General features: G+C 40.7%; 1 long non-coding RNA gene across 1 annotated transcript; it reads right to left on the bottom strand.

The window, feature by feature from the left end:
* Positions 1-875: 875 nt before the first annotated feature.
* On the bottom strand, positions 876-9,426 carry LOC121312259. Its single transcript, XR_005949738.1, has 4 exons — positions 9,363-9,426; positions 7,980-7,994; positions 2,195-2,239; positions 876-939 (listed from the first exon to the last, which is right to left on the bottom strand). It is a non-coding gene; the product is annotated as an uncharacterized LOC121312259 (long non-coding RNA).
* Positions 9,427-12,279: the final 2,853 nt, after the last annotated feature.

The raw sequence follows: 12,279 nt of genomic DNA, 5'->3' as shown, positions 1-12,279 counted from the left end.
GTCTGATGTTACGGCTCTTCCCAGCTAGGAAGCAATTAGCACTGATAACAACAACAATTTAAAAAACCTAGTCATGGTCCAGGAAGTTAAACGCAATGTTAATTATTAAACAAATAATCCATAAGAGTGTTTATTTTCTTTTTGAATGGCCCTAACACAGCCAAATAAATTACTGTTAACTCGTTGAGTACACTGCTACAGGTTTGTACTTTAAAGAAATAATGTGAATACAGGAGCAGAACCGGGACGATTAAACAACTTTGCAATAACATTTTCTTCTCCTAATGCAAAATGAAGGTTAAGTAAAGGGTTGACCAATATGAATTGAACTGGATGTAATATTTAGATGTTCTTTTTATTTATTTAAACATTACTGATAATATATGCTATAGAATATATATATATATATATATATATATATATATCTATATATAGATCAGGAGCATGTACGGGACGATCTTAATACAACTTTTGCAATAATTTGTCTATCGATATATGCCAATTATTAAGTACACATATATTATGTGTTTAGTCTATTGTATTTGTTCCCAACTGATATATACACTAAATACTTGATATTATAAACTATTTGAAAAATTATATTAACATATAATATATAAGCATATATATAAATACATGTACACAAATATGTGTATGTATGTGTTGCCCCATATCCATAAGAGTGCAAACAGCCCCAACCAAAAATACAGGGCCTTACAAAATTAGTAAGACCATTGTCCATAGAACCAAACGGAAGACATTGTCATAACCTCACTCTTTTTTGTCTGAGTTTTTGTTTTCAGATCTATACAAAATTTTAGACCAACCCATATCCATAAGAAGCAAACAGCCCCACCAAAAAATACAGGGCCTCACCTCTTTTTTGTCCTTGGAAACCAGGATGAAGCCATTGTTGTCAATAAGATAGCAGTTCAGATTCTGAGAGTGTGGAGAAACGGAAAGAATTAAATCAGGGGAGAGCATGTTTAGAAACTCACAATGCAAATCTGCCCAGTGCTAAGGGCGAGGCAGTGCATCAAAATCATAAAGGACAAGCTTCAAAACTCAAATGATATACAGTCATCAAGACCAGTAGTACCTCTTATCCCTGGGATTATATGTTAATTATGGGTGAGCTGCGAGCATGGTTTGATACCCTGTTTGCATCAAGTTACTGATCTGGCTTTTGCCCTCTCATGGCTTAGAAAGTAGATTGTCTGTGCATTCTTCAGCTTTACCTCTACTGAGGCAGACTTCTCAGGCTGGGCCCGTGCCTCTGTATAATCACGGCAATAGGTGATTTGGTTTCACATATAAACTGTGTCCAAGTATAAGCACCCCCTAGCTGAAGACACATGTAAATGCAAGAAGTGGGGGCCAAGATGTTTATAACATGATAACACTTTACTTCATACATTTACTGGTAAATCTCAAGAATAACCAAGTGGCTTTGGTTCATGACCGAATGTCTTTCTAAACTCTTTTGCGCATTTCTGTAGTTGCCAACATGACAGGGAGATTGTTTCTAAGCAGTCTTTTTCTGGTGGGCAAGGGTTCAAACGATGTATGTGCAAGAAAAAGTGTTCCAACAAAAAGTGCTATTGTATTCAGGAGTCCTGCGTAACTCCAAGTGCCATAAGAGTTGCTGCAATAAGTAAATATATCTATTCACTGCCTGTCTTTGTGGCGTTGTGTGTCATAACCAAACTTCTGTTGATAAAACTGAGGTCCTAAATGACTTATTTTTTAATTTAACATAATTTTTCATCAACTGTGAAGTATTTGGAATATAATATCCTTCAAAGCCATTATATGCAAATTTACCAAAATGTTGGTTGTTACACATAAGTGGATCACAATATTGTTCAGTATCATGTTGAACTAGTTTAAATTGCTCAATTGGTCATTACTATTGTCTCATGCCTAGCAGTGTGGTGAAAAGGAAATGGATAAGGAGGATACAGACAAAAAAGCATTTAAAAGGTAAGCAAGGTAACTCACTAAATTTCCCATTTAAATTCATTTGGTCAATATACTGTAGCACCAGTACTGGAACACATTTGAAACATGATCAGAGTATTGTGATATTATATACGTTACATTTGATTCATTGTCAAGCTCATTGTACAGTAACTGAGTTCTTCATGGCCATATTCATGATTTCAACAACCAAGAGGCCAAGTAAAATACTTACATCGTCATCACAGTTGATAGGGCACATTCCATCTATTGTGCTGCACTGCAGAGAGAAAGGAGAACAAATAGAAATAGCTGAAGGAAAGCTGGGGGTTTACAGCTGCCTTTTAAATTTGTTACTCCCCATGCACTGTGTGAATGAAAAGTGTTCTTACAAGATAGTTTTTCTCAACCAAAAGTAAAATATCATGAACTCTGACATCTCTAGTGTCTGTAGTACTGTTTCATGAAGACATGCACATATTTTAAACTCTCTAAAACTGTAATCATTTATTTTTAAAAAAAAGTCCCCCCCCCCCCCCCCCCCCCAACCCCCCAGTAGACATAATTAATTCGGAAGAAAATGCTTAAATCATTTCAGATGGCCCCTGAAGTGTAGCTCAAACACTGCCCCCATCCTTCCTGGATTGGTTTTCTATCTCTAGACTTGAGATTGACAGTCGTCACTGCCCTAAAGGAGCCAGTACAGCTCTGATTCAATAGCATTTTTCCCCCCCGAAAAACGAGTAATAGCAAAATTACACATGTATTATTTATACTCAGAAAAATGGCTATACTCGTTATGATTATCCATTTGTACTCGTTGCTCGGCACAGGCCCGGTTTTTGCTAATGTTCTGGTGTGGTTTTATTATTCAGTTAATTTCTCTACTGACGGGTATATCTGAAATGTTTCTGCTAGTGGGTGAGATCAAACCTAGTAATCTCAGAGATTTGGAGCCAGGACCAAAGCTGTTTACCATCATAAAAGATTTATTACAACTCTAGTTCTTATTAATTGTGCCTTGAGTTTGCAATATGGACTGCATTTGATCTGGGTCTGTTCAGCACATGAATTGGGTTCTGTGAACAACAAAGGGCATCCCTGGGAGAATAATCAAAGGGGAATGACATATATGGATATACTGAAAAAGATCTGTACACAGGTTGAATGTGACGGTTATTGTCTACTAGATACCCCATATAGTTGAACTTATTTGAGGAAGCCAAAATGTCATATGACCTCAATGTGGTGACTACCTTAGGATACAGGCCTATATGAAGGATGTCATTAGTATACAGGCCTAAGTGACTGGTGTCGTTAGGATACAGCCCTAAGTGAAGGGTGTTGTTAGTTTCCATGACACTGAAAATATAAAGTTGAAATGGTTAATGGCGATATTAGCATTAGTAGTGGTGGTGGTAGATTTGCAAACTCCCTTCACAGGAATGCTTCATAATAAGTCTAGGAAGTTAAGAGGAGTGCGATTGCATTTTAATGGGTGCTACCAAGACCATCACTGGTCACAGAGTATTTAGATTTTATCAGAAAACGTTAGGTTACTATTATAACCCTGGTTCCCTGAAATAGAAATGTAACCATTACCTAATTGATATTTATCCTTAAAGACCATGAAAACCTGAATAGATATATCAAAGTTGCACACAGTGCCCGTGACGCAGTCACGTCTGCCCCCTTGGGCATAACAGGACTGGTGTCACAACATCATCATCATTTTTCCTCCAAGACTGCTGCAATAATAACGCAGCGACCTTGAAGGTTAATGGTTACATTTCTATTTCAGGGAACTAGGGTTATGATAATAACCTACCATTCCCTATCAAGTACAAAATGTAGCCACAAGGCCAGGCCAAGGCCACTTTGTGTGTTACCATGAGGAACCCTAATGGGTATGAATATCAAAGCTGTCGCAAGGCAAAATTGCAGACGAGCCAGAATTCCACAAGGCTAAGCCATGGCTACAATGTACATTACCATTAGGGACTCTGGTAGAAGTAGCTGGGGCTAAAAAATGAGGGAGAACTCACCTCTGTGTTTATGCTATAAGGTTGACCTTGAGGCCACCCTTAACACTCTCATTCCAAAACCAGGGTTTTGTGGATACACGACATTCAGCTGATAGAACCACGTAAAAGTTTGCGGAGTAGCCCACACTGCTGCATCACAAATGTCCCTGACGGATGTGCCCTGAACAAAGCCCACGAAGTCGCCATGCCCCTGGTAGAAAGGATAGTGAGTTTTTCTGGAGGGGCAAGTTGGCTTGCTAATAGGCAGTCTTAACTGTATCTGTGAATCATTTTGACAGCCTCTGTTTAGACAGAGCTTACCCATGGGACTTAGCCCAATAACAGATGAAAAACTGTTCAGACTGCTTCCAACTCTGAGTTCTGTCCATATAGTATGTCAGCACCGAACACAGCATATGGAGCTGTCACTCCTTGTCAGACTGGAAAGGAGGTGGATGAAAAGCCTCAAGTTCCACAGACTGGTTAATGTGGAATGCTGAGATGGTTTTCAGCAAAAAAGCAGGATTGGTGCAAAGCGTAACTTTCGCCCTGGCTTCTGCAAAAATTAAGCAGGCTTTTGCAATTGAAAATGCTTGCATCTCACCCACCCACTTAGCGGATGTGATCGCAAGCAAGAAAGCCGCTTTCATAGACAAATATTTCAGCTCTGTTGAATGCAAGGGCTCAAAGGGGGGCTTCATAAGCACTTGAAGCACCACATTAAGCTTCCAGTGAGGGACAATGTTCTTCATAGATGGCCAAAGCCGCCGAGCACCCTTTAAAAATCGCCCAGGCAGGTCACAGTGTTTCGGCAACCTCCACGGCTGGCCGCTCAGGAGCTGTATCAAGGTTGAAAACCAGAGTCTCCTGGGCCAATAAGGGGCTACTAGTAGCAACCTGGCCCGGTCCTGCCTGAACTTTTTCAGGCCCAGTGGGAGCACAGTGAGTGGTGGAAAGACATGCAGAAGCTACCTCGGCCACTGGTGCCCTAAGGCATCTATTGACAGCAGGTCCTCAGCTCCTGTAATGAAGAACCAGAGGGGACAATGGGTCAATTCTTGGAAGGCAAACAGGTCCACCTGTACTCTCCCGAACCATTGCCAAATGAGGCTCACCACCTCCATGTAGAGCCTCCATTCCGAGGCACCGGGGACTCCCATTAACCCTTTGCGGTTCAATGTCGGACCAGGTCCGACATCATCGAAAAGATGTAAAGCACAGGTCTCTAGTCATTTTTTCTCTGGAAAAAGCAGAGAAAACCATTCAATTGCTGAGTGAGAGTGATAGGAGCTGAATGAAGCTGAAAAAAAGGGGGCGTGTGAGCAATAGCCCTAGCACCTGCACCACAGAGAAAGAAGATATAAACAAAGGAGGTAGCTGCTTCTGCATCCAGCGCTCAAAGAATATCATGGACATTTGCAGAGCTTTTTGAGATGTTATAGTAATAAAATAATGACGGATTGCATTATTGAGGAGTTTGGTGATAAAACGAGTGATCAGGAGAGGATTTATCAGTATGCACGTCTATAAAGAGTTATGTGAAAAATACAGCGAACACGAGGTGGGGCTTGGCTGGAGATGCAGTACTGATGTCGTTTTGCATTGCAATGACCTTTAAACCTGTTTTACTCAGAATTTTTTTTTTTTTTTAAAGCGTGTGTGAAAATAAACTGGACCTGACCGCCTGACAGGTGCTGAATAAATGGACTGCAAAGGGTTAAAAGGAGGCCCGGCGCCCAATTCATCACCCCAGGGTGATGCACTGCAAGCAGCTAGAGGAGGTGATGATGCGCCCAAAGCAACAGCTTGTGGGCCACCTGATGGAGACTGGGGGAACTGAGGCCACCCTGGTGGTTTATATAGGCCACCACGGTAGTGTTGTCCATCCGGACAAACACGTGTCACCCTTGCACCACCTGTAAAAAATTCTGCAAGGCTAGAAACACTGCCTGCAGCTCTAAAGTATTTATATGGTGACCCTGTGTATGACAGAAAGACAATGATTCTTGGTGGTAAATCTCCCTCCCGACCTGTGAGGGCGCTAAGTAACGGGAACAGAGTACCCTGGACAATTTGGCCTGACACTTCGTTCCGAGGGTTAAAAGGAAGTCGTCATTTAGAAAAGGGGCGGAGCTTCGCTACACTAACTCATTGACCCGGATGGGAAAGGATGTGGCAGCCATGGATCGGGGGAGTGGCTGCAATCGTTTACTAAAGGGTCATGAGTGACGGTATAAATAGGGGTCGAAGCGACGTAATCTGTTCCTTCGTTTTGGTTTATGGAACATAACCTGGAAGGACCTGTGTTTTGTGTGTGAGTGCTTGTTTGTTTTGTCTAATTGTTGCTTGTTATCATTAGACATTAGACCTACTGTGACCGTTAGGCCTGCTGCAGGGAGCCATTCAGATCTGTGTTGTCCTCTGGCACTATAGGTCTGATGGCTTCACTGTGGACCTGCAGTGCCAAAAAAGATGACAGGAGAAGGAGAAGGGGAAGATGAGGAAGACCACCTGCTCTCTCTTGGTACTGAGCCCTCAAGGAAAGATACAATCCTCTCTTTCTGAGCTGAGGATGGGGGAGAGACTTGTCCAGATGGAATGGACAAAGATCACTTTACAGAGCTGCAAGACACTTGCTTCTCCAGCATACACTTAGAAAAAGACGCACAGAACTCGCAGGAGCTGTGGTTGGCGAGTGCCTCCTTAGTATGCTCTGTGACTGTCCTCAATGGGGGGACCCACTTTGCAGCATCGAAAGAGTGAAACCCAGGAATAGTATAATAGCAGTGGTGTATAATTCAAACAACTGCTCAGCTGTCATTTCTATAAAATATATAGTACTAGTAATCAAGGAAGGTTTGAACAGCATAAGCAGCAATGCCACTATGCAACCACTGTAATATGTCAAACTGGGCAAGCCTCAGTGACTAGATCCACTGATATTATAGAATGGTACTTAGCCTTGTTACGTATAAGTATCTGCACGGTGCCTAGGCACTAGTACAGTACTGTACAGAAAAAACTTTTCGCATGGTATAATCGGTACGGTATACATTACGTGGTGCTTGCATTATGTACGGTACTCACAGTACAGTGCACACGGTACTGCATGGTGTACGTGGTACAGTATGGTGTACAATGCATGATACACACAGTACTGTGCAAAAGTTACTGTGCAAAAGGTACGGTACGGTGCACGGAGCATGGTACACATGGTATGGTGCGGTGCACAAAGCATGGTACACACATGGTACGATATGGTGCAAAGCACTGTACACTACCATTACTGTAACCTCGCTCAATGAGAACAGTGGTAGATCAATGACCTGCAGTTACCGAAGCAGCAGTACAGGGATGTCCAGGTGTATAGCTTTTGGTTTAACAACTGGAGGAAGCCAGTGGCACTGCAGAGCTGAGCCCAGCGACTGCTAGTGAATCGGCAAAAGGTAAATTCAGTAATAAAACAGTTATCGTTATTTCAGTATAATTTCTATAATAAAAACATTTTAATTATTTTTAAGCTTCACCAAAGCTAGCAGCTTGAGAGAATACAGTAGCCGACTTGTTCGATCCCAGGGTCAGCGAAAGGAAAAATTATGACAATGCTGTGTCTGCAGTCCTTTTATGCCATAGAGGGCGGGCATGGCTGCTTCACAGGCACTGTGTACAACTTTGATATATCTATTCCGGTTTTCATGGTCTTTAGGGATAAATACCCATTAGGTAATGGTATAGTTTTGTGCTTGATAAGGAACTGTACTTTACTGTACATTTGTGTGCATAAAAACACATCACCCACTCACAGGGCACCAAAGATACAATATTGATGTTTTACCTTACAGTCTCTAACACACACACACAGGATGGGCATCTATTTAGTGTTTATTTGATATCTGAAAAGCTAGTCTGTATCGTCAATGTCACACTCCTCAGTGCAGAAGTTGCTGGTAAAGTTATTTTTATTCTTGTAAAAAATTCTCCCTGCTGTTTACTTACATCGGTGTTGTTGGGCTGAGAGGGGACACATGCAGAGTGTGGACACAGCATGGAGGGAATAGAAAGAAAACAGATGACTGGTTAATATCATTTCAATACACCTCTTCACAGGGAGAGATTTGTATTTCTAAAAGGGAGACTATCTCCTACAGATTGAAATCAATGAGATATCCACATCTTCTCCATCTCCATTCCTAGTGAATATATGAGCACAATGCAGACTGCTTGGTACAGGTATGAAATATCATGTTTATCTTCCTGTTGTCTGTTTCAGTCACCTCATCATAGTGGCTTTTTTAAACCTCAGAGGTTAAACGCACCACTGTGGCTTCAATAGAGCTCTCAAACATGTCCTCTCTCTGAGTGCAGCTGGTCCACCACAGAGTAACCATTAACCTGCCCCCTCACTGGATGTGGCATTTCTTACTGGCGTTCATTTCTTATTGTTATATCCACAAGGGCAGGGTGTTAAAGAGGGACATGGTTAGGGTTTCACTCTGGTGTATCACTTGTACTTGGAGATAATGCATGTTTGACCCTGTTAGGCCACAGAGGTGCTTTAAACGTGTGAGTTTTAAAAAAAGTCACCAGGATGTGAGGACTGAAATGGAAAATGACGAGAAAAGTGAATCTGAGCAGGAAGAAATTCATTATGATAACTGTGGTCTTTTATACCCACATCAAGTGGCCTTTATATCACCTACAATTCTAACTAAGGATACTTTTTTGCCATTTTGCAGAAAAGTCATGGAAAGGCCACCAAATAATATAGTTTTAGCTACATCAACGTGCACAAGAGCTTTTAAATAGTGCACCAAAACCATTTAAACTGCTGACAAGTTTTAATGTTTCTTTAGAGTACAAAACTTAGTTAAAGGTCTTTTCATAGCAACATTTTTTATAATTTTTTTTTTTTTTTTTAGAATACAGTACTTCACGATGCAGGCTTTCACACTGACCATGTAGCGAAACAGGTGTCTGAAATAAACTGTGTTCCTATTTCTCTGAGTGCGCCTGGTGTAATTGTACACTGGGTGAAAGCAGATCAGTCAATAGAGAAAGCAGATCAGTCAATTCTTGCGCGTTAAGATAGTTAAGAACATGTATATACATATATATATATATATATATATATATATATATATATATATATATATATTATATATATATATAATATATATATATATATATATATGTACAATTAACACGGGGGCACGCGTGAGTCTCTTTATCCTTGTCTTGTGTCAAATAATATATTATATTTTAGTCGTACAGTTTTTGTCGCTGATCATCCTGAAAACATGGTGTCATTATGTGTGTGTGTGTGTGTGTGTGTGTGTGTGTGTGTGTGTGTGTGTGCCAGAACGGTTGGATTCTGCTCACCTGTCTCGTGGCTGTCCAGAACTTCTTCTCCAGCAACTCCAGCCTGAGCTGAATCCCTACAGCTGAAAGCAAGAAGAGAAGAGTGAGACACCACTGCAAACCCACACAGCCAATCAAATCTGACTGAAAGCAAGAAGAGAAGAGTTAGACACCACTGCAACCCACACAGCCAATCAGATATGTCTGAAAGCAAGAAGAGAAGAGTGAGTCACCACTTGCTTGAAGAAGGCTTTTTACATGTACAATATCTTTTCACATTAACTTTTGTATGTTTATTGTTGAAGGTGTTTGTTTTAATACTAATATCAACTACATAATTTATGGTGTCACATTGTTTTGAAGAACCCTGAAAATGAAATGTGTGTATTTATAATGTAGTTTTGATTTTTAGGAGCACTTAAATGAATATGCTGTATTTTTTTATTTATTTTTTGCATGATTTATTGTGTGTTTTGTATTCCAAGAGGCTTCTATTGCCTTTTTATCATTATTTATATACTTATATATTATAATATATTATATATTCATTTGCTCTTATTAGAATACTTAATATTGTTGGTTTTTATTGTTTAAATTATAACACTACATGCAAATAAAAAGACCTCTACCTCTGAACATTGCTAATGCCCCCCTTTTATAACTGCTAAAATAAATATTTAACTAAACCGAGCGTTGTTTGTTTCAGTTTAACATGTGATTTTATTTGTTTTTAGTAGTCGGCAATTATTTTTTTTATTTTCTCCCAATTTAAAATGGCCAATTATTATTTACGCTCAGCTCACTGACTCGGGAGCGGCGAAGACGACTGCTTCTTTTCACACTGCAGATTCACCATGTAGCCACCTCAGAGTTACAGCATCTGAGGACAATGCAGCTCTGGGCAATTTACAGGCAAGACTGGCCAGATTACAAGAGTCGCTGGTGCGTGGTGAGCCAAGGACACCCTGGCCAACCTAAATCGCTGGGGGTAGAAACGTTATCAAACATGAGGTTAGTTTAGTACAGTGTATGAGGATGTGTCATTTAGTTCAGTCTGTGTGTGTGAGTGTGTGCGTGCGTCTCAGTGTGTGTGTGCACACAACATAGCAGACCCGATACAACGTTCGTGTGTGTGTGTGTGTGCGTGTGTGGGTGTGTGTGTATCGTGAATAAGTGGATCCCCATGGTCTACACCATTTCACATACATTTAAAAATGCAACATGAAGACAGACTGACAGTCATCTCCTTATATACCACCAGATTCTGACTTGAGAAAAAAAAATTCATCCTTGAATAAGCAATTCTCTATAGACATGATATGCACTACAGTATGCATCCCTTGCAGAGGGATCATATTTCATCAATATTTCTAAAGAAAATGTAACAGACAAAATATTCATTTTCAGCAGGGTATTTCCTCCCTATCTCCCAAGCAGAAATAGTAAGGAGCACTCCAGTGATTTGTCTAAGGACACAGTGAGTCAGCGGTAGATTGTATCTGTCCTATCCACGAAATCCAAATGTCAGGAACACAATTACAAATCAGGCTGAGTGGGTTACTGCACCAGCCTTTCACTTCGGGAGGTCTGTGTCAGAATCTGAGTTGGATCTGTCTCAACTTAGCACCCTACTGGACATCTGAAAACCACCATGCTATGTGACCCAGTTTCCATCTCAACAAAAGACTAGATGGATATTGAGATGGAACAGGATTCTAAGAAAAACAGCTGTATTCTCATGCTAGGGGGGGAATGTAAAGCACTAAATACAATTCCAGCACTCTCCACTGCAGTCTGCGTGAGAGCATCACCTGGAACAGCACGAGTCTGCACTCCCGAAGGAAATGGACGGCCAGTGCAGTTTTGGGAGAAGCAGGTCTGATCAATGGGGTTTTGCTCAGAGACACGTCTGTGTGCTTTAATTTGCCGCTAGGACTGTGAAGTCTTAACATCATTCTAAGTGAGCAGGCCCTGGAGGGAAGGGGACTGCTGATGAAATGGAAATCAGTGTTAAATGTTAAAATTAACATTAAAATCTAGTGTAGTTATGTAACCCTGCAGAAGATTGCTTTTAGTTAAGTTCAGAAGTCAGTTTCAAGGTTACTGTCACTTTTTCCTAGAGGTATTTAAGTATTGCTTTTTAAAAAAAAAATTGCAATCATTATGAGTTTTTCTGGGTTCTTTTGCTCCAGTATTGAGTTATTATAATTTTAATCTGTTTTGAACTTGCTTTGAGCTTGAGGTAGAGATGCCAAGTGCCGGGAAAGGCTTCCTTATTCCATACCAACCATTTGACAATGCGACTTACTCAGCCAGCCCTATAGGGCTTCTATAGGGATGGCTGGTGGTTGAAAGGACAGCTTCTTCACACAAGCTCAAAGCAGCCCAAAGCCATGTAAAGGCTGACTTAATGAAAAATGATAATAATTGAATATTGGAGCAATGCAGTGTAGTTTGTAATCAGTCCAAGATTAAACCAGTTTGGTTAGGGATTGTCAGCCCTAGTTAGGATATCATGCTGGCAGAAAATGGCCAGTTTGAGGGAGGAAGTTTAAGAGCACCCAGGGTTAATACATTGAACCACAGAAATGATACTACATAAACTTAGTCAAAAACACGTTTGGTTCCACCCGCTTTTAATGTTCTGCCTATATTTGATGAAACAATGCACACTTTGACCTGCCCACTTCCCATTTCCCATTTGATCCCTCCCATTTCCAAATCTGAGCCCTCACACCACTAATTGCAACATTATGCCGATTGGTTTAATAGATAGTAGATAGAAGCAGTACAGTCGTGTGACATTTCAGAGAACAATTGTGAAATGGACTACTATTAGATAGGAATAACCCATTATAGTGAGGTTACAAACAGCCACCATGTCACCAACTCTACCATGTGACCAGGGGTGACCATCCTGTCACCAACCCACTGATCC

The sequence above is a fragment of the Polyodon spathula genome, unplaced genomic scaffold (assembly GCF_017654505.1).
Source record: "Polyodon spathula isolate WHYD16114869_AA unplaced genomic scaffold, ASM1765450v1 scaffolds_3753, whole genome shotgun sequence".
Taxonomy (NCBI): Eukaryota; Metazoa; Chordata; class Actinopteri; order Acipenseriformes; family Polyodontidae; genus Polyodon; species Polyodon spathula.
Note: the sequence above shows the minus strand (reverse complement) of the source record. Positions and strands in the feature narration are given on the sequence as shown.